Genomic DNA, 25293 nt, shown 5'->3' on the forward strand with positions numbered 1-25293 from the left:
AAGAAGTTATATAGAGTTGGAGTTGGAGTCGGGGGGTCTCTAGGGGGGCCCACGAGGTAGGGGGCGCGCCCTAGAGGGGCGCCCCCCACCCTCATGAGAAGGGTGCGGGCCCCCTGGTCTTCATCTTTGGCAAGGATTTTTTATTATTTATTGTAATATATCCCGTGGAGTTTCAGGTCATTCCGAGAAATTTTGTTTTCTACACATGAAACAACATCATGGCAATTCTGCTGAAAACAGAGTCAGTCCGGGTTAGTTCCATTCAATTCATACAAGTTAGATTCCAAAACAAGGGCAAAAGTGTTTGGAAAAGTAGATACGTTGGAGACGTATCAACTCCCCCAAGCTTAAACCTTTGCTTGTCCTCAAGCAATTCAGTTGACAAACTGAAAGAAATAAAGAAAAACTTTTACAAACTCTGTTTGCTCTTGTTGTTGTAAATATGTTAAGCTAGCATTCAAGTTTTCAGAAAAGATTATAATTAACCACATTTGCAATAATTCTCAGGTCTCATGATTACTCATACCAATAACATAATCAACTAGCAAGCCATAATAATAAATCTCGGATGACAACACTTTCTCAAAACAATCATAGTATGATATAACAAGATGGTATCTCGCTAGCCCTTTCTGAGACCGCAAAACATAAATGCAGAGCACCTTTAAAGATCAAGGACTGACTAGACATCGTAATTCATGGTAAAAGACATCCAATCATAGTCACACCCAATATAAATTAACAGTAATGAATGCAAATGACAGCTGCGCTCTCCAGCTAGTGCTTTTTAATAAGAGGGTGATGACTCAGCATAAAAGTAAATAGATAGGCCCTTCGCAGAGGGAAGCAGGGATTTGTAGAGGTGCCAGAGCTCAGTTTTAAAATAGAGGTGAATAACATTTTGAGTGGTATACTTTCATTGTCAACATAACAACCGAGAGATGGCAATATCTTCCATGCTACACACATTATAGGCGGTTCCCAAATAGAATGGTAAAGTTTATACTCCCCCTCCACCAACAAACATCAATCCATGGCTTGCTCGAAACAACGAGTGCCTCCAACACACATCAGGTCCCAGGGGGAGTTTTGTTTGCAATTATTTTGATTTAGTTTGCATAAAGCATGGGACTGGGCATCCCGGTGACCAGCCCTTTATCTCGTGAATGAGGAGCGGAGACCACTCCTCTTGAGAATAACCCGCCTAACATGGAAGATACAAACAGCCCTAGCTGATACATGAGTTATTCGAGCATACAAAACAGGATGATTATTTGAAGGTTTAGAGTTTGGTACATACAAATTTACTTGGAACGGCAGGTAGATACCGCATATAGGAAGGTATAGTGGACTCATGTGGAATAACTTTGGGGTTTAAGGAGTTTGGATGCACAAGCAGTATTCCCGCTTAGTACAGGTGAAGGCTAGCAAAAGACTGGGAAGCGACTAACTAGAGAGCGACAACAGCCATGTACATGCATTAAAATTAATAAACATTGGATGCAAGCATGTTGGCACGCCAGGTAAATCATTATAACTCATAGATAATCAAGCATGGCACAAGCAACTATGATCTCTAATTGTCATTGCAAACATGTTTATTCATAACAAGCTGAATCAAGAACGATGAACTCATCATATTTACAAAAACAAAAGAGGTTGAATTCATACCAGCTTTTCTCATCTCAGTCAGTCCATCATATATCATCATAATTGCCTTTCACTTGCACGACCGAACAATGTGAATAATAATAAGAGTGCACGTGCATTGGACTAAGCTGGAATCTGCGAGCATTCAATAAACAGGAGAAGACAAGGCAATATGGGCTCTTTTGTCAAATAAACAATAATGCATATAAGAGACACTTCAACAATTTAATCAAGGTCTTCTCCTACTGACCCCCAAAGAAAAGAAAAGAAATAAAACTATTTACACGGGAAAGCTCCCAACAAGCAAAAGAAGAACAGGAAATATTTTTGGGTTTTTTTTAATTACTACTACAACATGGAAAGTAAATTAATTAAAAGCTACAACTAATTTTTTGGTTTTTTCTTAAGGTTCATCAAACATACAAGAAGAAAGCATAAAAGAAAATAAACTAGCATGGATGATACAATGAAAAAGTATGAGCACCGACATCTGGCAATGAGTGTGCGTGAACATAAATGTAATGTCGTTGAGAAATACGTACTCTCCCAAGCTTAGGCTTTTGGCCTAAGTTGGTCTATGGCCACGGCTGGCCTGGCTGATATCCATAATAACAGTTGGGGTCATACTGAGATGCAGCGGCTATCGCCTCCTGAGCTGCAGCGTGGCGACGAGCGGCCTCCGCTCTCCTCTCGTACTCATCTGCCTCCTCTCTGGAAATAGTATATCCTCCTCTTGCCTGATAATCAAAGAAAGCAGGAGCAGGGAGAGTAATATGGACAGCACAGCGTCTGTCAAAGATTAGTCGGTACTGGAGAGGTGATTCGTTCCTCTCGACAAAATGGTGGGAAACGATAGAATCAAAATCTAAATAAGTAGGAGGCAACTCCATGTCTCCTTCACGAACGTCTATCTCAAGAAGTTTGGCTAAGCGGGTTGCATAAATTCCTCCAAAGAAATCTCCATTATGTCTATTATGATGCAACCTACGGGCTACAATGGCTCCCATATGAAAAGATTGGTCTCCTGACACAGCACTCCTGAGAATCCTAAGGTCAGGGACACACATGTGACATGCTTCATCCTTAGCATTTATGCACCTACCTATGAAGAGAGCAAAATAATGTATAGCAGGAAAGTGAATGCTCCATATGGTAGCTTGCATTATATCTCTAGATTCCCCTATAGTTATACTAGCAAGAAAGTTTCTAAATTTAGATTTAGGGGGATCCCTAACACTACCCCATTGTGGAAGTTTGCAAGCAAGAGTGAAATCTTCTAGGTCCATGGTATACGATTTATCATAAAGATCAAATATGACTGAAGGAGAATTACGTGAAGATGAATACTCAAACCTCCTCACAAAAGAGCTTGTGAGCTCATGATACTGGGGGCATTTGTCTGCCTCAAAGTCCTCAAGATCGGCATTACGCAAATATGCGTTAAATTCTTCTTTAATTCCCGATTGATCCATAAAAATTTCAGAAGGCCACTCACAAGGACGCACTGGAGTGTCTCTTGGTGGCTCTTCGTCAGCATCACGCATTGCAAGCCTGGGTCCTTGCTTCTTTGAAGAACCACCTTGGAACATTTTCCTAAGCATATTTCTTCCTCTGAAAAATTCTGAAATTTTTTTAGTAACTTCAAAATAAAAGTAAACCAAACTCAATAATATTGATAGCAACTACTCCTACAAGTGCCTAGGGCCTATATCATGCATCAAAACTACTTTTGACCATGTAAATTTGACATGCAAGCTCAAGAACAGGGTCACCTAAACAACACAAATTTGCAATGAATAAAGCACTAGAACAAAAACTAATTGGACTAATGGAGGAGTCACATACCAAGGAACAATCTCCCCAAGCAGTTTTGTGAGAGGTGCTTTGAGCAAGGATTTCGAAAATGGCAGCAAAACGAGCTTGGACTTGGGTTTGAGTTGGTTTTTCGTGTCTGGGGGAGGAAGATGAAGTGTGTGGCTGGAAGAATAAGTGGAGGAGGGCCACCGTGGGCCCACGAGGCAGGGGACGCGCCCTAGGGGGGTGGGCGCGCCCTCCACCCTCGTGGCAAGGTGGTTGGCCCCCTTGGTGTGTTCTTTGTTCCATAAATCCTCAAATATTCTACAAAAAATCATATTTAATTTTCAAGGCATTTGGAGAACTTTTATTTTCGTGGTATTTTTATATTGCATGGATAATCAGATAACAGACAGAAAATTATTTATTTTTACTTTATTTCAACTAAATAACAGAAAGTATAGAGAGGGTACAGAAGGTTGTGCTTCTAGTTTCATCCATCTCATTCTCGTCAAAAGGAATCCACTAACAAGGTTGATCAAGTCTTGTTAACAAACCCATTCCGATTAACATGAAACCGGAGAAATTTCGAATAACACTAGGTTACCTCAACAGGCATATGCACATCCCCAATAATAAGTATATCATATTTCTTCTTGACTGTAGGGAGAGGAAATTCAAAACCTCCAAATATAATCGATGAAATTTTTCCGATAAAATTGATACTATGAACTTGAGGTTGTTTCCTCAGAAAGTGTATCGTACGCTCATAACCATTAACATGAAAAGTGACATTGCCTTTGTTGCAATCAATAACAGCCCCTGCAGTATTAAGAAAAGGTCTTCCAAGAATAATAGACATACTATCGTCCTCGGGAATATCAAGAATAACAAAGTCCGTTAAAATAGTAATGTTTGCAACCACAACAGGCACATCCTCACAAATACCGACAGGTATAGCAATTGATTTATCAGCCATTTGCAAAGATATTTCAGTAGGTGTCAACTTATTCAAATCAAGTCTACGATATAAATAGAGAGGCATAACACTAACACCGGCTCCAAGATCACATAAAGTAGTTTTAACATAGTTTCTTTTAATGGAGCATGGTATAGTAGGTATTCCTGGATCTCCAAGTTTCTTTGGTATTCCACCCTTAAAAGTATAATTAGCAAGCATGGTGGAAATTTCAGCTTCCGGTATCTTTCTTTCATTTGTAATAATATCTTTCATGTACTTAGCATAAGGATTTGTTCTGAGTATATCAGTCAATTGCATACGCAAAAATATAGGTCTAATCATTCCAGCAAAGAGCTCAAAATCCTCATCATCCTTTTTCTTGGATGGTTTGGGAGGAAAAGGCATGGGTTTCTGAACCCAAGGTTCTCTTTCTTTACCATGTTTCCTAGCAACAAAGTCTTTCTTATCATAACGTTGATTCTTTGATTGTGGGTTATCAAGATCAACAGCAGGTTCAATTTCTACATCATTATCATTACTAGGTTGAGCATTATTATGAACATCATCATTAACATTTTCATTAGGTTCATGTTCATCACCAAAAATTGTTTCAGCATCAGACATAGAGATATTATTTGGATTATCAGGTGATTCAGCAATAGGTTCACTAGAAGTTTGCACAGTTCTATCATTTTTCTTTTTCTTCTTTTTAGAAGAACTAGGTGCATCAATTTTATTTCTCTGAGAATCTTGCTCAATTCTCTTAGGGTGGCCTTCAGGATACAAAGGTTCCTGAGTCATTCTACCAATTCTAGTAGCCACTTTGACAACATAATCATTTTTCTTACTATTCATCTCATTGAGCAATTCTTTTTGAGCTTTAAGTACTTGTTCTACTTGAGTGGTAACCATAGAAGCATGTTTGCTAACAAGTTTAAGTTCACCTCTAATATTAGCCATATAATCACCCAAGTATTTAATCATATAGCATCTTGTTTTAATTGTCTACCAAAATAAGCATTGAAGTCTTCTTGCTTAAACATAAAATTATCAAACTCATGCAAGCATTGACTAGCAATTTTAGTAGGAGGGATTTCAGCTTTATCATATCTATAGAGAGAATTTACCTTTACTACCTGTGTCGGGTTATCGAGGTCTGGAGGTTCTTCAATAAATAAAGGATTAAGATCATATATTTCTTTATCAGGCGGTAAATTAAGACCATGTATTTCTTTAATAGGAGGTAAATTCTTAACATCTTCAGCTTTAATACCTTTTTCTTTCATAGATTTATTTGCCTCTTGCATATCTTCAGGACTGAGAAATAGAACACCTCTCTTCTTCGGAGTTGGTTTAGGAATAGGATCATTAATTGGAGCAGGAGCTGCCTCAGGAGCTGGATCAGGAGGTGCCCAATTATTTTCATTTGTCAACATATTATTCAATAAGATTTCAGCTTCATCCGGTGTTCTTTCCCTGAAAAGAGAACCAGCACAACTATCCTGGTAATCTCTGGAAGCATCGGTTAGTCCATTATAAAAGATATCAAGTATTTCATTTTTCTTAAGAGGATGATCAGGAAAAGCATTAAGTAACTTGAGAAGCCTCCCCCAAGCTTGTGGAAGACTCTCTTCTTTAATTTGCACAAAGTTGTATATTTCCTTTAAAGCAGCTTGTTTCTTATGAGCAGGGAAATATTTAGCAGAGAAGTAATAAACCATATCCTGGGGACTACGCACACAACCAGGATCAAGAGAATTAAACCATATCTTAGCATCACCCTTTAATGATAATGGAAATATTTTAAGGATATAAAAGTAGCGAGATCTCTCATCATTAGTGAACAGGGTGGCTATATCATTTAATTTAGTAAGATGTGCTACAACAGGGTCAGGTCTCATCCTAGCATTTGGAGATTGCTTATTCCATTTAGCTAATAACCTTTTGAGTTCATATCTATCTTTGCAGGCTAAAATAGCTAAAGAAGCATCCTGATCAAATAAATAAGCCTTAGGAATAACAAGTGATTCTTCATCATCACTTTCATCTTCATAATCAGATTCAATATTTTCAATCTCTCTAGCCCTAGCAAGTCGTTCCTCGAGAAAATCGCTAAGTGGCATAGTAGTATCAGGCATAGAGGTATTTTCATCATAAGTATCATGCATAGCAAAAGTAGCATTATCAATAACATGTGACATATCAGATCGAATAGCAGAAGCAGGTGTAGGTGTCGCAAGCTAACTCATAACAGAAGGTGAATCAAGTGCAGAGCTAGATGGCAGTTCCTTACCTCCCCTCGTAGTTGAGGGATAGATATTGGTTTTTGGATCTCTCAAGTTTTTCATAGTGTCCAGCAGATATAAATCCCAAGTGACTCAAAGAATAGAGCTATGCTCCCCGGCAAGAGCGCCAGAAATTGGTCTTGATAACCCACAAGTATAGGGGATCGCACCAGCTTTCGAGGGTAGAGTATTCAACCACTAGTAGAAAACAGGGCTATGGTCCAGGCCGGCTCAGCCCATTAGTCCCGGTTCAGTGTAGAACCGGGACTAATGTGGGCATTGGTCCCGGTTCGTGAGCCTAGGGGGCCGGCCGAGCCACGTGGGCCATTGGTCCCGGTTCGTCTGGACCTTTTGGTCCCGGTTGGTGGGACGAACCGGGACCAATGGGCCTCGCTCCTGGCCCACCACCATTGGTCCCGGTTGGTGGCCTGTACCGGGACCAAAGGCTCCCCTTTAGTCCCGGTTCTTGCCACAAACCGGGACCAATGAGGTGCCTATATATACCCTCGCCCGCGAGCAGAGCACTCCAGTGCTCTATTTTTCTCTGGTCGGCGAGGGGAGGGGTTTGTGGTGCTCTAGCTCACCTCCTATGCACATGAGGTGTTCGATGGAATGCCCGAGCCACACTGCTTAAACTTTCTCCTCTCGAAGCTCAACCTCCAAGCTCCATTTTCCTCGAGATTTGTCTAGATTTACCGGTCCGTCACGCCCCGTCCCCGTCTTCACCGCCGTCGATCACCCGCGCTGATCTCATCACTGACACCACCGTGCTGAGCCTCTTGTTCTTATCTTCTTTCTGAAAGGAAAAATATTCTTACTTGTCTGTTTAGATAGATACTTGTATCATTTTCTTACATTTATTATTGCATCTTATATAGTGCGATGGTTTTGGTATCCGCCCCCGTCGGCCCTCGTCCTGTCTATGATTCGGATTTGGTATGTATATTATCTTCATAACTATTGGTTCATTTATTGTTTATGAAAATTATGCCGACCAACATGACATAGATTTTATTTATCTAGGATGTATGTGAATCGGAAATGCCAACCGACCCTATTGTCGAGAGGTTAAATTTAGTTGAAGAAGAAAACAATTTGTTGAAGGAAAAAATAAAAAAAATTGAGGAGGAGAAGATGATATTGGAGTTGCATGTTGCGGATGTCGTCGATGATCACAAGATCAAGATGGATGCAATGCGCTTGAAGATTAGAAAGATTAGAAAATATGCCATTCATACCGAGGCTTGGTATCATTATGCCGTTGGATCAATTGTTACCTTGATTGCGATTATGATCGCATTTGTTTTCCCATTGAAATGTTTTACATAGTTTCAATGTATGGTTTAATTAATTAGATGCTCTGGAGAGCTATATGTTGTTAGATGAGAACTATGTATGCACTTTGGTTTTAATGTGATGATGAACTTCTGTTAATTTGGACACTTAATTATATATAATGCACGCAGATGAACCGGCAATGGATGTACGGTGACAGACACCCGCGAGTACATTAAGGGCGTGCATGAATTTCTCGATGCGGCTGAGGCAAACAAGCAGAATGGTTTTATGTGTTGTCCATGCACTGAATGTGGGAATACGAGCTCTTACTCTAACTGGAAAATCCTTCACTCCCACCTGCTTTACAAGGGTTTCATGCCACACTATAATGTTTGGACGAGGCACGGAGAAATAGGGGTTATGATGGAAGACGGCGAAGAAGAAGAGTACGATGACAACTATGTGCCCCCTGAATACGGTGATGCTGCAACGGGGGGAGCTGGTGAAGATCAAGAGGGACCAGACGATGTGCCCAATGATGCTGCCACGGGTGAAGCTGCTGAAGATCAAGAGGAACCAGATGATGTGCCCGATGATGATGATCTCCGCCGGGTCATTGTCGATGCAAGGACGCAATGCATTAGTCAAAAGGAGAAGCTGAAGTTCGATCGCATGTTAGAGGATCACAAAAAAGGGTTATACCCCAATTGCGAAGATGGCAACACAAAGCTCGGTACCGTACTGGAATTGCTGCAGTGGAAGGCAGAGAATGCTGTGGCTGACAAAGGATTTGAGAAGCTACTGAAAATATTGAAGAAGAAGCTTCCAAACGATAACGAATTGCCCGACAGTACATACGCAGCAAAGAAGGCCGTATGCCCTCTAGGATTGGAGGTGGAGAAGATACATGCATGCCCTAATGACTGCATCCTCTACCGCGGTGCATACAAGGATCTGAACGCATGCCCGGTATGCGGTGCGTTGAGGTATAAGATCAGACGAGATGACCCTGGTGATGTTGACGGCGAGCCCCTCAGGAAGAGGGTTCCTGCGAAGGTGATGTGGTATGCTCCTATAATACCACGGTTGAAACGTCTGTTCAGAAACGAAGAGCATGCCAAGTTGATGCGATGGCACAGTGAGAACCGAAAGAAAGATGGGAAGTTGAGAGCACCCGCTGACGGGTCGCAGTGGAGAAAAATCGAGAGAAAGTACTGGGATGAGTTTGCAAAGGACCCAAGGAATGTATGGTTTGCTTTAAGCGCAGATGGCATTAATCCTTTCGGGGAGCAGAGCAGCAATCACAGCACCTGGCCCGTGACTCTATGTATGTATAACCTTCCTCCTTGGATGTGCATGAAGCGGAAGTTCATTATGATGCCAGTTCTCATCCAAGGCCCTAAGCAACCCGGCAACGAAATTGATGTGTACCTAAGGCCATTAGTTGAAGAACTTTTACAGCTGTGGAATGGAAACGGTGTATGTACGTGGGATGAGCACAGACAGGAGGAATTTAACCTTAAGGCGTTGCTGTTCGTGACCATCAACGATTGGCCCGCTCTCAGTAACCTTTCAGGACAGACAAACAAAGGATACCACGCATGCACGCACTGTTTAGATGACACTGAAAGTATATACCTGGACAAATGCAGGAAGAATGTGTACCTGGGCCATTGTCGATTTCTTCCGACCAACCATCAATGTCGAAAGAAAGGCAAGCATTTCAAAGGCGAGGCAGATCACCGGAAGAAGCCCGCCATGCGCACCGGTGTTCACGTGCTTGCTATGGTCAATGATTTACACTACGTAATCTTTGGAAAGGGTCCCGGTGGACTAGCTGTTCCGAATGACGCTGAGGGACACGCACCCATGTGGAAGAAGAAATCTATATTTTGGGACCTACCCTACTGGAAAGACCTAGAGGTCCACTCCTCAATCGACATGATGCACGTGACGAAGAACCTTTGCATGAACCTGCTAGGCTTCTTGGGCCTGTATGGGAAGACAAAAGATACACCCGAGGCACGAGAGGACCTGCAACGTTTGCACAAAAAAGACGGCATGCCTCCGAAGCAGTATAAAGGTCCTGCCAGCTACGCTCTTACGAAAGAAGAGAAAGAAATCTTCTTTGAATGCCTGCTCAGTATGAAGGTCACGACTGGCTTCTCGTCGAATATAAAGGGAATAATAAATATGCCAGAGAAAAAGTTTCAGAACCTAAAGTCTCATGACTGCCACGTGATTATGACACAACTGCTTCCGGTTGCATTGAGGGGGCTTCTACCGGAAAACGTTCGATTAGCCATTGTGAAGCTATGTGCATTCCTCAATGGAATCTCTCAGAAGGTGATCGATCCAGAAATCGTACCAAGGCTAAGGAGTGATGTGGCGCAATGTCTTGTCAGTTTTGAGCTGGTGTTCCCACCATCCTTCTTCAATATCATGACGCACGTCCTAGTTCATCTAGTCGACGAGATTGTCATCCTGGGCCCGTATTTCTACACAATATGTTCCCTTTTGAGAGGTTCATGGGAGTCCTAAAGAAATATGTCCATAACCGCGCTAGGCCAGAAGGAAGCATCTCCATGGGCCATGAAACAGAGGATGTTATCAGGTTTTGTGTTGACTTCATTCCTGGCCTTAACAAGATAGGTCTCCCTAAATCGCGGTATGAGGGGAGACTGACTGGAAAAGGCACTCTTGGAAGAGACTCAATAATATGCAGGGACGGATATTCTTGGTCTCAAGCACACTACACAGTTCTACAGAACTCTACCTTGGTGACCCCGTATGTCGATGAACACAAGAACAGTCTGCGCTCCAAACACCCGGAGCAATGCGACGACTGGATTACATGTGAACACATCAGGACTTTCAGCAGTTGGTTAGAAACACGTCTCAGAGGTGACAACACTGTTTGTGATGAGTTGTACTTGTTGTCCAGGGGACCATCTTTGACTGTATTGATTTACAAAGGATACGAGATAAATGGGAATACATTTTACACGATCGCCCAAGATCAAAAGAGCACCAACCAAAACAGCGGTGTCCGCTTTGATGCAGCAACCGAGAGCGGAAAGGACACATATTATGGTTACATAGTGGACATATGGGAACTTGACTACGGACCTGATTTTAAGGTCCCTTTGTTTAAGTGCAAATGGGTCAATCTGTTAGGCGGGGGGGTACAGGTAGACCCACAGTATGGAATGACAACAGTGGATCTGAAAAATCTTGGGTACACTGACGAACCGTTCGTCCTAGCCAATGATGTGGCACAGGTTATCTGTGTGAAGGACATGTCTACCAAACCGAGAAAAAGAAAAGATAAGGAAGCGAATACATCATACGATGAGCCAAAGCGCCACATAGTTCTTTCAGGAAAAAGGGACATCCTGAGAGTGGACGGCAAGATAGACATGTCTGAAGATTATGAAAAGTTTCATGAAATTCCTCCCTTCAATGTCAAGGCTGACCCAAGCATCCTGATAAACAATGAAGATTATCCATGGTTACGGCGCAATAAGCAAATGACACAAGCGAAGAAAAAGTGAAGACTTTCTCCTGCAATAAGCAAATGCTATGTGGGTGAAATTATGATAGCATCCCAACTTTCAACTTTTTCAGAGTTCATTTGAAATGCTTTCATGTCTTATGGTTCGAAACTTTGATACTTCGAAAGTGATTGTCCATTTTGTACACGAAGTGCATCAAGTTTTTGTCGTAACCCTCTCTACTTTTTGGAACATGCTATGTGGGTGAAATGATGATACCATGCCAACTTTCAACCTTTTCAGAGTTCATTTTGAAATGCTTTCCAATTTCGGAGTCATTTAGCTCAAAGAATGAATTAATAGCAAACAGAATGAACTACAAAACTTTTATGAAAATAAAAACAATCAATTAAAATATTATGTTACGATCAACTAAAATAAAACTATAATATTCTTCAATAGCAAAAAGAATATAATATTTGTGACCTAAAATCAAACTATAAGTATTTAATTGTAAGTATAAATAAAAAATAAATAGCAAAGAATAAAAAAAATTCTATTTTTATAGTAAAGTTATTCATAAACTAGTGATTCACACAAATTTTATAAAATTCGAATTTAAACTATACAAAATTTTAAAACTAATGGCACTAACAGAAAGTTTATAATTTTTGTGACCTAAAATCAAAAAGAAATCACTAAAAAACTATAAGTATTTAGTTGTAAGTATAAATAAAAAATAAATAGAAAAAAAATTCTATTTTTATTGTAAAGTTATTCATAAACTAGTGATTCCCACAAATTTTTAAAAATTCAAATTTAAACTATTCAAAATTTAAAACTAATGGCACTAACAGAAAGTTTATAATTTTTGTGACCTAAAAGCAAAAAGAAATCACTAAAAAACTTTAAGTATTTAGTTTTAAGTAGAAATAAAAAAAATAAAAAACCAAAAAAATGTAGAAATAAAAAAGAAAAAACCAAAAAAATGCCACCTACTGGGCCTCCACGGCCTGAATACGACTAGAAACCCTACATGGGCCAGGATTCAGGCCCGCAGAGGCCCAATAGGCCCACAGGCAGTAGCAAGTTTAGGCCCGAAAGCCTGCATTAGAGAGGAGCTCGAATGGGGAGGCAGAGCAGCGCTTATAAACCAGTGCCGGCGCCCTTCAGCTGGCGATGTGGGACTAAACTTTTGGGCGCGGGGCGCACAAGGGCATTGGTCCCGGTTGGTAGCACCAACCGGGACTAAAGGGGGAATTGGTCCCGGTTCGTGGCACCAACCGTGACCAATGCCCCCCTTTAGTCCCGGTTGGTGCCACCAACCGGGACCAAAGGCCGCCGCTTCCCGCCCTTTGGGCTGCTGAAAATTGGCCTTTGGTCCCAGTTCGTGGCACCAACCGGGACCAAAGAGGGGCATTAGTCCCAGTTGGTTTCACGAACCGGGACCATTGCTCTGGCTATATAAGCCAACCCTTGCGAAATTTTCGGCAACTGCCGACGCCGCCATCGCCGACGCCGACGCCGCCAGGCTGCTCGTCCTCCTCGTCGCCGTCGCCGCCGCCGAGCCCTGCCCCTCATCGTCGCCTCCGCCACCGCCGAGCCCTGCCCCGACGCCGTCAGGCTGCTCCACTTCGCCGTCCTCGCCGCCGCCGTCGAGCCCTTCCCCGACGCCTCCCCGGCCTGCTCCCACTGTGAGCCGCCGTGTCGTTCCCCTCCTCTCCTCCTCTCCCCCCGCCGCGCCCTGCCACCACCGCCAGCCGCGCCCCGACGCCGTTGCCCGCCATGCTCTTGCCGCGCCCCGACGCCGCTGCCCGCCGTGCTCTGCCCGCCGTGCTCTGCCCGTACGTGCTCCGCTTGCCGCGCCACCGCTGGTTCGCCGCCGCCGCCCGTCGTGTTCTGCCTCGACGCCGCCGCCTGGCCGCGCTCCGCTTGCCGCGCCGCCTGGCCGCGCTCCGCTTGCCGCACCGCCGCCCGCCTCTGTTAATTTTTTTGAGATATATGTATGCATGTGTGTAGTGTATATATATGTGTATGTATGTGTATGTGTGTGCAGTGTATATGTGTGTGCATGCAGATATGTATATGTATGTGTATGTATGTGTATGTATGCATGTGTGTAGTGTATATGTGTATGTATGTATATGTGTGTACCAGATAACTTCGACAAGCTAGGTCGGGAACTAGCTAGGGTAGAGGGTCGAGGGTCGCCAAGTGTTCGAGGGGGCGAGGGTCGGGAAGAAGAGGAGAAAAAAAGAAGAGGAAAAAGGAGAAGAAGAGGAGAGGAAGAAAAGGAAGAGGAGAAGAAGAAAGGAATAGAGGAGAAGAAGAAAAAATAGAAAAAAATTCTATTTTTCTTCTTCTCCTCTATTCCTTTCTTCTTCTCCTCTTTTTTTCTTCTTTTTTTTCTTCGATCTTCTCCCCTTCCCGATAGGAAAGTTTTATATAGAAAGTTACAATTTTAGAAAAGTTTTATATATGCAAAAGTTACAATTTTAGAAAAAGAAGGATAGGAAAGAAGAAAATAAGAAGAGGAAAGAAAGAAGAAGAGGAGAGGAAAAGAAGAGGAGAAATAAATAAGAAGAAGAAAAAAGAAGAAAAAGAAGAGGAGAAGAAGAAAGGAATAGTGGAGAAGAAGAGAAAATAGAATATATTCTATTTTCTCTTTTCTCCACTATTCCTTTCTTCTTCTCCTCTTTTTTTCTTCTTTTTTTTCTTCGACACGTGGGGGGGGGGGTCGAGAACGCCGGACATTCATGAGAGAGGCGAGGAAGAAGGGGAAGAAGAGGGAGAAGAAGAGGAGAGGAAGAAGAGGAAGTCTTCTCCTCTATTCTTTCTTCTCTTCTTTTTTCTTCTTCTTCTTCCTCTTTATTTTATCGGGAACGAGGGTCGTCGAGAGGTCGAGGAGCGGTAGAGGAGAAACCCTAAATAGAAAGTATCGTCGGTGTGAGATACATGTACCGTCGGTGTCGGACACTACACCCACATCCCACAAGTGGCGCGGGCTTCGACGCCCACGTCACTTGTGGGACATGGATGTAGTGTCCGACACCGAAGGCCACATGTATCTCACACCCATGATACTTGCTAGCTATTTAGGGTTTCCTCTACCGAAAAGAAGAGGAGAAATAAATAAGAAGAAGAAAAAAGAAGAAAAAGAAGAGGAGAAGAAGAAAGGAATAGTGGAGAAGAAGAGAAAATAGAGTATATTCTATTTTCTCTTTTCTCCTCTATTCCTTTCTTCTTCTCCTCTTTTTCTTCTTCTTTTCTTCTTCTTCTTCTTCTTCTTCTTCTTATTAGCTAGAAGTAGAGAGAGGTTTCCTAGTGTCAAAGTATTGAAGAAATCCATGCCTTCATCATTAGCCGGAAGTAACCAGGGCATGTTGGTACGAAGTTCTGCAAAGTTGTTTTGGAATGGAGTCCCGGATAGAATAATCCGCCTTTTGGTACCAATTCAGCAAAGGCCTTCCAAATAGCGATATTCGGAAGGCTCTTGCTGAACTTTGTACCAAAAGCCGGATTATCCTATCTGGGAGTCCGTTCCAGAACAACTTTGAAGAGCTTCGTACCATCATGCACATGTTACTTTCGCCTAATGATGAAGACATGGTTTTGTTGAATCCTTTGACACTAGGCAACCTCCCGACCCCTCGGCGATCCTCTCGAACATGATGTAGTGTCGTCGTTGTCGATATATACCCCCTCCCGATAGCTTACTATGATTAGGTAGCTAGTTCTACGTTTGGCACTAATATATCCATCTGTCATGTTTGAATAATAATTGCCATGTTGTAAATATTTGTAGAAACTATGGACACTGCCCTAGACGAAGCAACAAAAGAAGCGTTGTTGAGGGACATAATCGCAGAAGGAAGTGATGCCATCTCGTTGTTTCTCAACAAAACCGATGGTCTGGAAGGAGAGGGTGAACAAGCTGGCTACGGTGACCTAATGCCGGTGCAAGAAGAAGAACATGAGGACGGCTCCGGTGACCGAACCGAGTCCGGCCAGGTATATATATTAGTTAAGCCTATGCTGACTAGCTGATTGATGCATTCATTGTTTTGGTATGTACACATATTAATTAAGTCTTTGTTCTTTTTTCTAGCCCTCCGAATCGAGCACAACTTCGGTAAAGAGACGAGGCCCGAAGAAAAAGTTGAGCTCGGATGAAAAGTTTGAGATCATAGCAATCGCGCCCGACGGCCAACCTATTGAACCCCTCCGGACAAAGAGCGCATTTGTTGCTCAGTGCGGGGTTCTGGTTAGGGACAAGATCCCGATAAGCATCCAGCAATGGTTTAAGCCAGCTATAGAAGACCCTGAGGTGTCTTACGTCAATGATATGCAGAAAAATGATCTTTGGACTGAGCTGAAGTCAAATTCACCCTACCGCCTGAGGAAAATCCAGAGAACCCAGTTAAAGAGAAATTAATCAAGTCTTTTGCTCTGAAGAGGATGGCAGAACTATTCAGGAGGTGGAAGAAAGAGCTGAATAAGTTTGTCGAAAATAATGAGACACCAGAATTCAAGGGCAGATATGAGAAGATCAGAGATCACTGGCCCGCATTTGTGGCCCACAAGACATCAGAAAAGAGTAAGAAGATGTCGGCGACAAACAAGCAAAATGCTGCGAAGAAGAAGCTTCACCATCGCACGGGGTCAGGTGGCTACCTCGTAGCCCGGCCTAAGTGGTCCAAGAGTGAGAATGATCTGGTTCATAAAGGGATCGAACCAGAGACAAATAACTGGCCAGACCGTTGCCGGACTTGGTTCTTCGGGGCTGGCGGAACCCTGGACCCTGAAACAGGGAAGTGCATTTGGACGAACGATCAAATGGACATACCAGTCAGTAAGCTTAAGCAGTATATCGAAGCAGCGCAGGAAGGGAAGTTCTTTCCAGACAGAGAGAACGACGAGCTCACAATGGCCCTCGGGAATCCTGAGCACCCTGGACGGACACGAGGCACGCCAGGCTCCGTTTCGTGGAAGGTTGGGTTTCCGGACGCAGGCGGTTACAAATCCCATGAGAGGAGGAAAAAAGTGCAGCAGACCCAAATGCAGGCGCTGCAAGCAAGGGTGGACGCGATAGAGGAACGAGAAGCAAATCGCAGCAAACGTACTGCCGAAGCCTCCCCCGAAGCCACCCCGCCATCTCAGTGCAGAAGCAGCGTGGCTTCCACCGAGCTGCTTCAGCCAGAGCATGCCTTGACGGCTCCTGCCAGCTATCCCGTGGATGCTATCACGGAGTCTCAAAATTGCCACCTTATGACGCAATGGATGAATTTGAAGGTCAAGGCGGCTGTTGGCTCTGTTTATCCTACTGAACCCGGCGCAACTTTTCACTGCCGGCCGATTCCAGAAGGATATGCTAGGGTGATGGTGGATGAGATAACGGAGGGATTTGAGGACCTCCAGCTTGACCACCCTACCGGTGAAGGGGAGACTCGGCTGGGGTCTGCTTTGAAGACTCCATGCCTATGGCGGAAGGAGCTCATCAACCTTCCGAACTGGACGCCTCCGCCTCCTCCTCCTCCTCCTCCGGCGAGTCAGGGCACTCCGCCTCCACCGCCTCCTCCTCCTCCGGCGAGTGATGATCAGGGCCCTCGGCCGGCTCCTTCTCCGGCGCGCGGCGGCACTCCGCCTCCTTCTCCGCCTGCGCCACGCGCCCGAGCAGCCAGCCTCCTCCTTCTCCGCCTCGTCAGCAAGGGCGGAAGAGACCTGCCGCCGCTCCAGCTGCTCCGGCGCGTCGTAGTCCTTCTCCTCCGCCGCTTAAGCAAGTAAAGAAGACAACCGCTACGTCTGCTCGGTCGGCGTCTAGCAGTACAACCAGAGGCGGGAGGACATACAGATTCGGTCCTTCTCTGAAGACTCCAGAGAAGTTACCATACGAGAGGACCCAGGAGGAGAACGCTGAGATCGCGCGAGAAGAAGTGAAGAAATTCTTTGAAGGGGTGAAAGCAAAGAAACATCCACCTCCGGAGGAGAAGGTAGATCGGGTGAAAATGAAGCGCACTCTGGCTGCCCTGACAAAACCACCGAAGTCTGATCCGCCGAAAGGAAACTATGACCGCATTATTGGAAAGGAATTTGCCGAAGCGGAGCGGTCGGGAAGTACTGTCAGTGATCAAAGGCTGAAAGAACGACGATCTGGGAAACAAATTGCCCAGCTCGGCGAACAAGCGAAGCAATCGTGCCCCCCGCTCAAGGTGCCTAGCCACAACGTCGATAATGATCCGAGGATGGTGCCCGGTTATAGCAATCTTGCAGATTACCTGCCCGACGAAGTACATTATGAACCCATGGACGTGCAGATACAAAGATACGAGTACGGGAAGCCTCTCGTCAAAGATGAAAGATCTCTATCAACGATGATGCGAAGATTGCATGATTGGTACTTGAAAATCTGCAGAGACTCTGGGGGGAGGAGTACTTTGTATTTGAAAGTTAAAAAGGAGCATGACCTCGTTGGAATTGATCTGTTGCCTGTTCCATTTGAGGAGTTCTATTAGTTTTTCAATCAATTGGCCCTCGATAAACCAATGGTCACCTGCTACTGTCTGTAAGTACTACTACTTCTGTCATTAAGTCTCTCCATATAGCTCAGCTCTTTCATTGCATGTATTTATAATCATCCTCACTATATTATGCAGATTGAAGATCGTCGAATTGAAGAAAAGACAAGTCGGTGATATTGGGTTCATTAACACATATCTCATAGATGCAACTCAGGTTAAATTTCATGCCGCAGAAACCGAGGCCAGCATGCTAGAATCGTTGATAATAAATCAAAACAAAGATATAATACTCTTTCCTTACAACTTCAAGTGAGTGTTACTATCTTGTGCGTATTCAGTTTCCCTTATATATTAGTCAAGGTTATAGTAATGTAATTGATGAGTTATGCATGCGTGTGCAGTTTCCACTATATTCTCCTACATATTAAGCTTGAGCAGGGACTAGTAACCGTCTTAGACTCAAGACGAAAAGATCCCAAGGACTATGCAGACATGACTCAAATACTCGAGAAGTAAGTTAAATCGATCATTATCCACCATATCAGCAACTTTGTTCATTTCCTGATATATCAAGTAATTGTTTTCTTTGTCCGGCAGGGTTTGGAGAAAATTCACCAGAAAAGCTCCGGGACTGCCGAAGGAGCTGCAATTTAGACACCCGAAAGTAAGTAATAGCTATAGTAGCATTTTAAGCGCATCTACTTGTCATTCAAGCGCTAGTTTCATCAATACCATTTGGCATTCTTGCTTATCAGTTTGATTAACCTCTATTTCTTGTAAAGTGGTTGTGGCAGCAACAAGGGAATGATTTATGTGGATACTATGTTTGCGAGTCCATCCGCCACACGACCTGTGAGCGGGGCTACACTGACGAACAATATGAAGTACGTAAATAACAACATTCACAATTTTATTTTATTACCATCATTTGTGTTGAGTTTCATTCATTCATATATATATGTATTGACCCCCTTCTTTAAATTAGATGTTTCGGAAGCGGGATGAACTCCTAGCACCAGCTCGCATGCGAGGAATTCAAGAGGAATTGGCGGCATTCTTTCTTGACCACGTGATCCCTGAAGACGGAGAATTCTATGTGGACCCTGAGTCTGTATGATTATATTTGTAAGAGATAATTATTGTATATATGTAGCTGGTCAGATAGATATACGAGAACTTGTTGTTCGACCAATCTCTCGGAGAAGGAGAGGTGGTCGATATCACTTCTCTCTGTATATATGCATATATGTTCATGACGATCTTTCTATTTCCTTCGTTTGCTTAATTACTAGCTAGCTAGCGTGTCTAGTCCTCTCTATATACGTATGTATAGTACGTAGCGTCGACCAAGCACGGACATAACAGAGGACACTTCTCTCTATTAATTATAACTATCTAACACAATATATGAAACACCTAAATTAACCCCCCAAACCCCCCCCTTTCAAAAAAAAACAAAAACCCCAGCCACAGAAGTGCTGACGCGTGGATGCCTATTGGTCCCGGTTGGTGCCACCAACCGGGACCAAAGGGTCTCCTGGCTGGGCTCTGCGCACTGCCCACGTGGAGGGCCTTTAGTCCTGGTTCTGGATTGAACCGGGACTAAAGGGGGGAGGTATTAGTACCGACACTTTAGTCCCGGTTCCTGAACCGGGACTAAAGGCCCTTACGAACCGGGACTATAGGCCCTTTTTCTACCAGTGAACCCAAATTTATTGATTCGACACAAGGGGAGCCAAAGAATATTCTCAACTATTAGCAGATGAGTTGTCAATTCAACCACACCTGGAAACTTAGTATCTGTAGCAAAGTGTTTAGTAGCAAAGTAATATGATAGTGATGGTAACGGTAACAAAAGAGTAATGAACGCAAAGTAATGTTTTTGGTATTTTGTAGTGATTGTAACAATACCAACGGGTAAGTACATAAGCGTAAACCAGTATATGGAAAGCTCGTAGGCATTGGATCAATGATGGATAATTATGCCGGATGCGGTTCATCATGTAACAGTCATAACATAGGGTGACACAGAACTAGCTCCAATTCGTCAATGTAATGTAGGCATGTATTCCGAATATAGTCATACGTGCTTATGGAAAAGAACTTGCATGCCATCTTTTATCCTACCCTCCCGTGGCAGCGGGGTCCTTACGGAAACTAAGGGATATTAAGGCCTCCTTTTAATAGAGTACCGGAACAAAGCATTAACACATAGTGAATACATGAACTCCTCAAACTACTGTCATCACCGGTAAGTATCCCGATTATTGTCACTTCGGGGTTAACGGATCATAACAAATAATAGGTGACTATAGACTTGCAAGATAGGATCAAGAACACTCATATATTGATGAAAACATAATAGGTTCAGATCTGAAATCATGGCACTCGGGCCCTAGTGACAAGCATTAAGCATAGCAAAGTCAGAGCAACATCAATCTCAGAACATAGTGGATACTAGGGATCAAACCCTAACAAAACTAACTCGATTAAGTGGTGAATCTCATCCAACCCATCACCGTCCAGCAAGCCTACGATGGAATTACTCACGCACGGCGGTGAGCATCATGAAATTGGTGATGGAGGATGGTTGATGATGACGACGGCGACGAATCCCCCTCTCTGGACCCCGAACGGACTCCAGATCAGCCCTCCCGAGAGGTTTTAGGGCTTGGCGGCGGCTCCGTATTGTAAAACGCGATGATTTCTTCTCTCCTGTTTTTTTTCTCCCCGAAAGCAGTTATATAGAGTTGGGGTTGGAGTCGGGGGGTCTCCAGGGGGCCCACGAGGTAGGGGGCGCGCCCCCACCCTCGTGAGAAGGGTGTGGGCCCCCTGGTCTTCATCTTTGGCGAGGATTTTTTATTATTTATTGTAAGATATCCCGTGGAGTTTCAGGTCATTCCGAGAACTTTTGTTTTCTACACATAAAACAACATCATGGCAATTCTGCTGAAAACAGTGCCAGTCCGGGTTAGTTCCATTAAATTCATATAAGTTAGAGTCCAAAACAAGGGCAAAAGTGTTTGGAAAAGTAGATACGTTGGAGACGTATCAGGGAACTCTTTAAAGTTCTTTGTGTTGGTTGAATAGATGAATCTGAGAATGTGTGATGCATATCGTATAATCATACCCACGGATACTTGAGGTGACATTGGAGTATCTAGGTTACATTAGGGTTTTGGTTGATTTGTGTCTTAAGGTGTTATTCTATTACGAACTCTAGGATAGATCAAACGGAAAGGATAGCTTGTTGTTATTTTACTACGGACTCTTGAATAGATCGATCAGAAAGAATAACTTTGAGGTGGTTTCGTACCCTACAATAATCTCTTCGTTTGTTGTCCACTATTAGTGACTTCGGAGTGACTCTTTGTTGCATGTTGAGGGATAGTTATATGATCCAATTATGTTATTATTGTTGAGAGAACTTGCACTAGTGAAAGTATGAACCCCGGGCCATGTTTCGAAGCATTGCAATAATGTTTACGCTCACTTTTACCTCTTCCTACCTTGCTGTTTTTATATTTTCATATTACAAAAACCTATATCTACCATCCATATTGCACTTGTATCACCATCTCTTCGCCAAACTAGTGCACCTATACAATTTACCACTGTATTGGGTGTGTTGGGGAGACAAGAGACTCTTTGTTATTTGGTTGCAGTGTTGTTTCAGAGAGACCATCTTCATCCTACACCTCCCTCAGATTGATAAACCTTAGGTCATCCACTTGAGGGAAATTTGCTACTGTCCTACAAACCTCTGCACTTGGAGGCCGAACAATGTCTACAAGAAGAAGGTTGTGTAGTAGACATCTCTCTCTCTCTCTCGGTTTGTCTCCTACTCTCTCGCCCACATACATACAATCTTTCCCGCCCTATCTGCTCCATCTTCGCAAGCTCTCTCTAGACGTTTCATTCACACATTGGGATGTGTTCAAAATGTTGCTTTTATAATGGATCATGTAGAGTTATGGTTGGTTTTGTTGCATCCTACAAAGTAATAACTATGAAATGCGTTTAGATTTTCATTTGACTGGGATTATGTGAGTTTGAGCATATTGTGAAGTATTATAGACCTCGTATACATCTTGGAATTCAACAATGGTTCTAACTATTGAATTGTATAAACCATTACATTCGAAGTCAGTAGCCTAATATATTTATTTCACGATTACAACAAATGATTAATTCACTACAAACTGAGAAAACAAATGTGTACTCCCTCCGTTTTTATTTAAGTGCGTATATTAGCATTGGTCAAAGTCAAGTTTTGTAAACTCTCACAAAGTTAATAACAAAAAATATTAACATATACAATAACAAATAAATACCATTAGATTCATTATTGAATGTACTTTCACATCATACATATTTGTTATGGTAAATCTTTATATTTTTCTATAAACTTGGTCAAACTTTAGGAAGTTTGACTTCGGTCAAACCTAATATGCAGAGTTAATAAAAATGGAGGGAGTACTAGTAGTTACAACTCGCTAGTTGCTTAGCCCAATCACCCAACATGCCACACGGGGAGTTTAGTGTCACAAAATTTTGAGGTCGACGGGAAAATCTCCCGCGACCCTGATTCGAGCAATGCAAAGTTACCATCATACACTTTGAAACAGGCCTACGGATGACGCTTGGTAGGGGCTGTTTTGGTAACTTTAGGTTCACCCTACCCAGCCAACCCCACCTCGGCACCCAGAGTAGAACACCTGAATACTCCCCATTTTCTATCCCCACCGCAAAATAGACTTCTCCACGGCACCACAGCCTTCGTGCTCCTCCCCTTCTACATCGGCGCACTCGTCCACCGCAGCGCATCTGCCTCATCGACGACGTCGTACATTGCACGAGAGTTGGTCCACCGTTGTCGTCGTACACGGAGCCTCTTCCCCGGCACCGTCTTCCATGGTCTCGGATCTGCTTCTCCAAAGCCGACGCCAAGCGCAGAAGCTCCACCATCGTGGACAATGAACTGACTCCCGTTGCCGACCATCATGCACAGAGGCCGCCGCGACCATCGTTCTCCTCCTCGATTGCTAATGTGTGTATTGAATCTCTTAGCAGTACATGTGCAGTTCCAATTTTGTTCATACCAACCATTCAAATTTCCTAGTTGCTATCGTTCCTGTAAAAGTAATTGGTTATGGCCTCCATTGCTCATGTATCGCGCTATGCTTGGGAGGTTCTTCATCTGCAACCAGTAGTGTGGCAAATGATGGAAAGTTTTTTAGAACAGCAAGATGCCCATGCGTTGCAAGAAACATCAAGATGCATTTGTATGAGTAGTTTATATTCTAGGAGAAAAGGATGAACGAGGGAAGGCCTTATTTTAAAATGTGGAGAGGGGTGTGGGTATCTTTTTGCAAAATTGCCATAGTTTCCTTGCTATCCGTTAGATATAAATCGGATGGCCTATATTGCAGGATGGAAGGCACACCATCATCACCAACTCTGTTTTTTATAAGAGTATATATGAGTAGAGAGTAGAGATCAAGAAGTAGAGATAGAGAAGTGGAGAGTAGAGACATAGATAGTTCTCAGCATAGATATAGCATAGATAGATAAAAAATAGATAGTTCAATTACTCGTCGTCGTCCGACTCCTCCTCGGTGATGTCCTCCCCCGACGTCTCAATGTAGGCGTCAAGACATCCATCGTTGTCGGAGTCCCAGGGCGATGCTGCTCCTAGCTTCATGTTGAATTGAGTGGCCGCTTTCCGCGTACGCTTATCCTCGCGATAGGCGGCTCGCTCTGCCCTCTTCTTCTCCCTCTCCGCCCTCCTTTGCGTGTAGACCTCGCGCTCATTGATGATGTCCTGCGGGAAGTGTTGGCACCATTGCTTCCTCATCCATCTTGGCGATGCCGAGACGGTGCTCCCACCTCCGGTTGCCGGGCCGATCCTCGTCGGTGATAAGCCGCGGCGAAGGCGCGAGCTCTTGCGCCCACTCCCGCGTCGGCATGTTGGGAAAGTTCAATGTTCTATGAGGCCATCGGAGGCGCCACGCCACCGCGTCGTACGCGCGGGCAACCTCATGGGCGGTGTCAAAAGTGCCGAGGCCGAGGTGCATCCCACGGACCCGGATCTCGGCGGAGAAGCCGCCTGAGGGGCGCGCGCGGACACCGCGGTATCCCCAAGTTTGCCGGTGACGCGGCGGCATGGTGGCGCAGTGGCGGCGAGGCGAGAAAGAGCAGGGAGAGAGCGGTGGCGAGGCACAGAGCGGGCAAAGAGTGGTGGCAAGGCACAGAGCAGTGGAAGGGCGTTGGATTTTATAAAGCGCGCCGGACGCCGTGCGCCAAAACTAGCGCGCGCCCGGCCACATTTTCCCGCGCGCGCGATCCTTTCCCGATGTCCCTGCTATCTCTACTCTCTTCTCTACTCTTATATTTATTTTATATTTATATTTATCTCTACTTCTCTACTCTTATAAAAAAACGGAGTCGGTGATGATTGTGTGCCTGCCATCCTGCAATATGGCTGTCCGATTTATATCTGACGGATAGGAAGGAAACTATGGCAATTTTGCAAAAAGATTCCCACACCCCTCTCCACATTTGCAAATAAGGCCTTCCCTCATTCATCCTTATCTCTCACATGGCAGATGAGTGCTTTAATGTTGCCAACAAGATGCATGAGTATTACTATATTTTTATTGCCATGTTGAGATTTTAAAACCACGAGTGCGAACATGCAGAGGAGAAATGAAGACCAAACACGGGATATTGGGGGCGTCTTCAAGGAGCGTGGCAAGTTAAAGAGGAGCTGCACCAAACCTATAAAACGAGCTTTGGTAAGGAACACCCTTTCAATTACTTTCGTTTAGCCTCGTTTTCTTCGATGTGTATATGTTGTAGTTTCTGTTTCTCTTAGCCTCGTGTTCTTTGATGTGTAATAAGAAGAGTCTTAATCATCCTAATGCTTTCATTTTTTGCTTGATGTAGGAAGTGGGTGTTCTCACCTTGGAATCTGTTTTTATAAAAAAAAATCCTTTTGAATTCACTTCTCCGAGTCCTGTTTATCTGGGTTCTACTAAATGGATCTGGGTTGCTCTGAGTATTGATCTAAAAAAGAAGTAACTTCATGTCAGGATGCAGTTCCTGCGAGGGAAGTATGGTCAACCTCGAGATCATGTTTCCAAAATGAGGCTAGATTACACACAAGGTGTTTGTTCCCTAATGATGCTGGATTAGACACAAGTTGAAAATTCCCAGATGATGCTGGATTACACACAAGCCAGGTGGAGTCGTCAACTGTTCATGTCCTCGTGGCTCTAGTAAAGGCTGAAAGAAAGCGTGCGGCAGCCCTT

General features: G+C 43.8%; 1 pseudogene; it reads right to left on the minus strand.

Annotated features, from left to right (window-relative positions):
• Positions 1-23570: 23570 nt before the first annotated feature.
• Positions 23571-24147, minus strand: LOC147970522 (ethylene-responsive transcription factor RAP2-2-like; annotated as a pseudogene).
• Between the last annotated feature and the right edge of the window lie 1146 nt (positions 24148-25293).

Source organism: Triticum urartu, chromosome 5A (assembly GCF_056163025.1).
Source record: "Triticum urartu cultivar PI428250 chromosome 5A, HENAU_Tu73, whole genome shotgun sequence".
Lineage (NCBI taxonomy): Eukaryota > Viridiplantae > Streptophyta > Magnoliopsida > Poales > Poaceae > Triticum > Triticum urartu.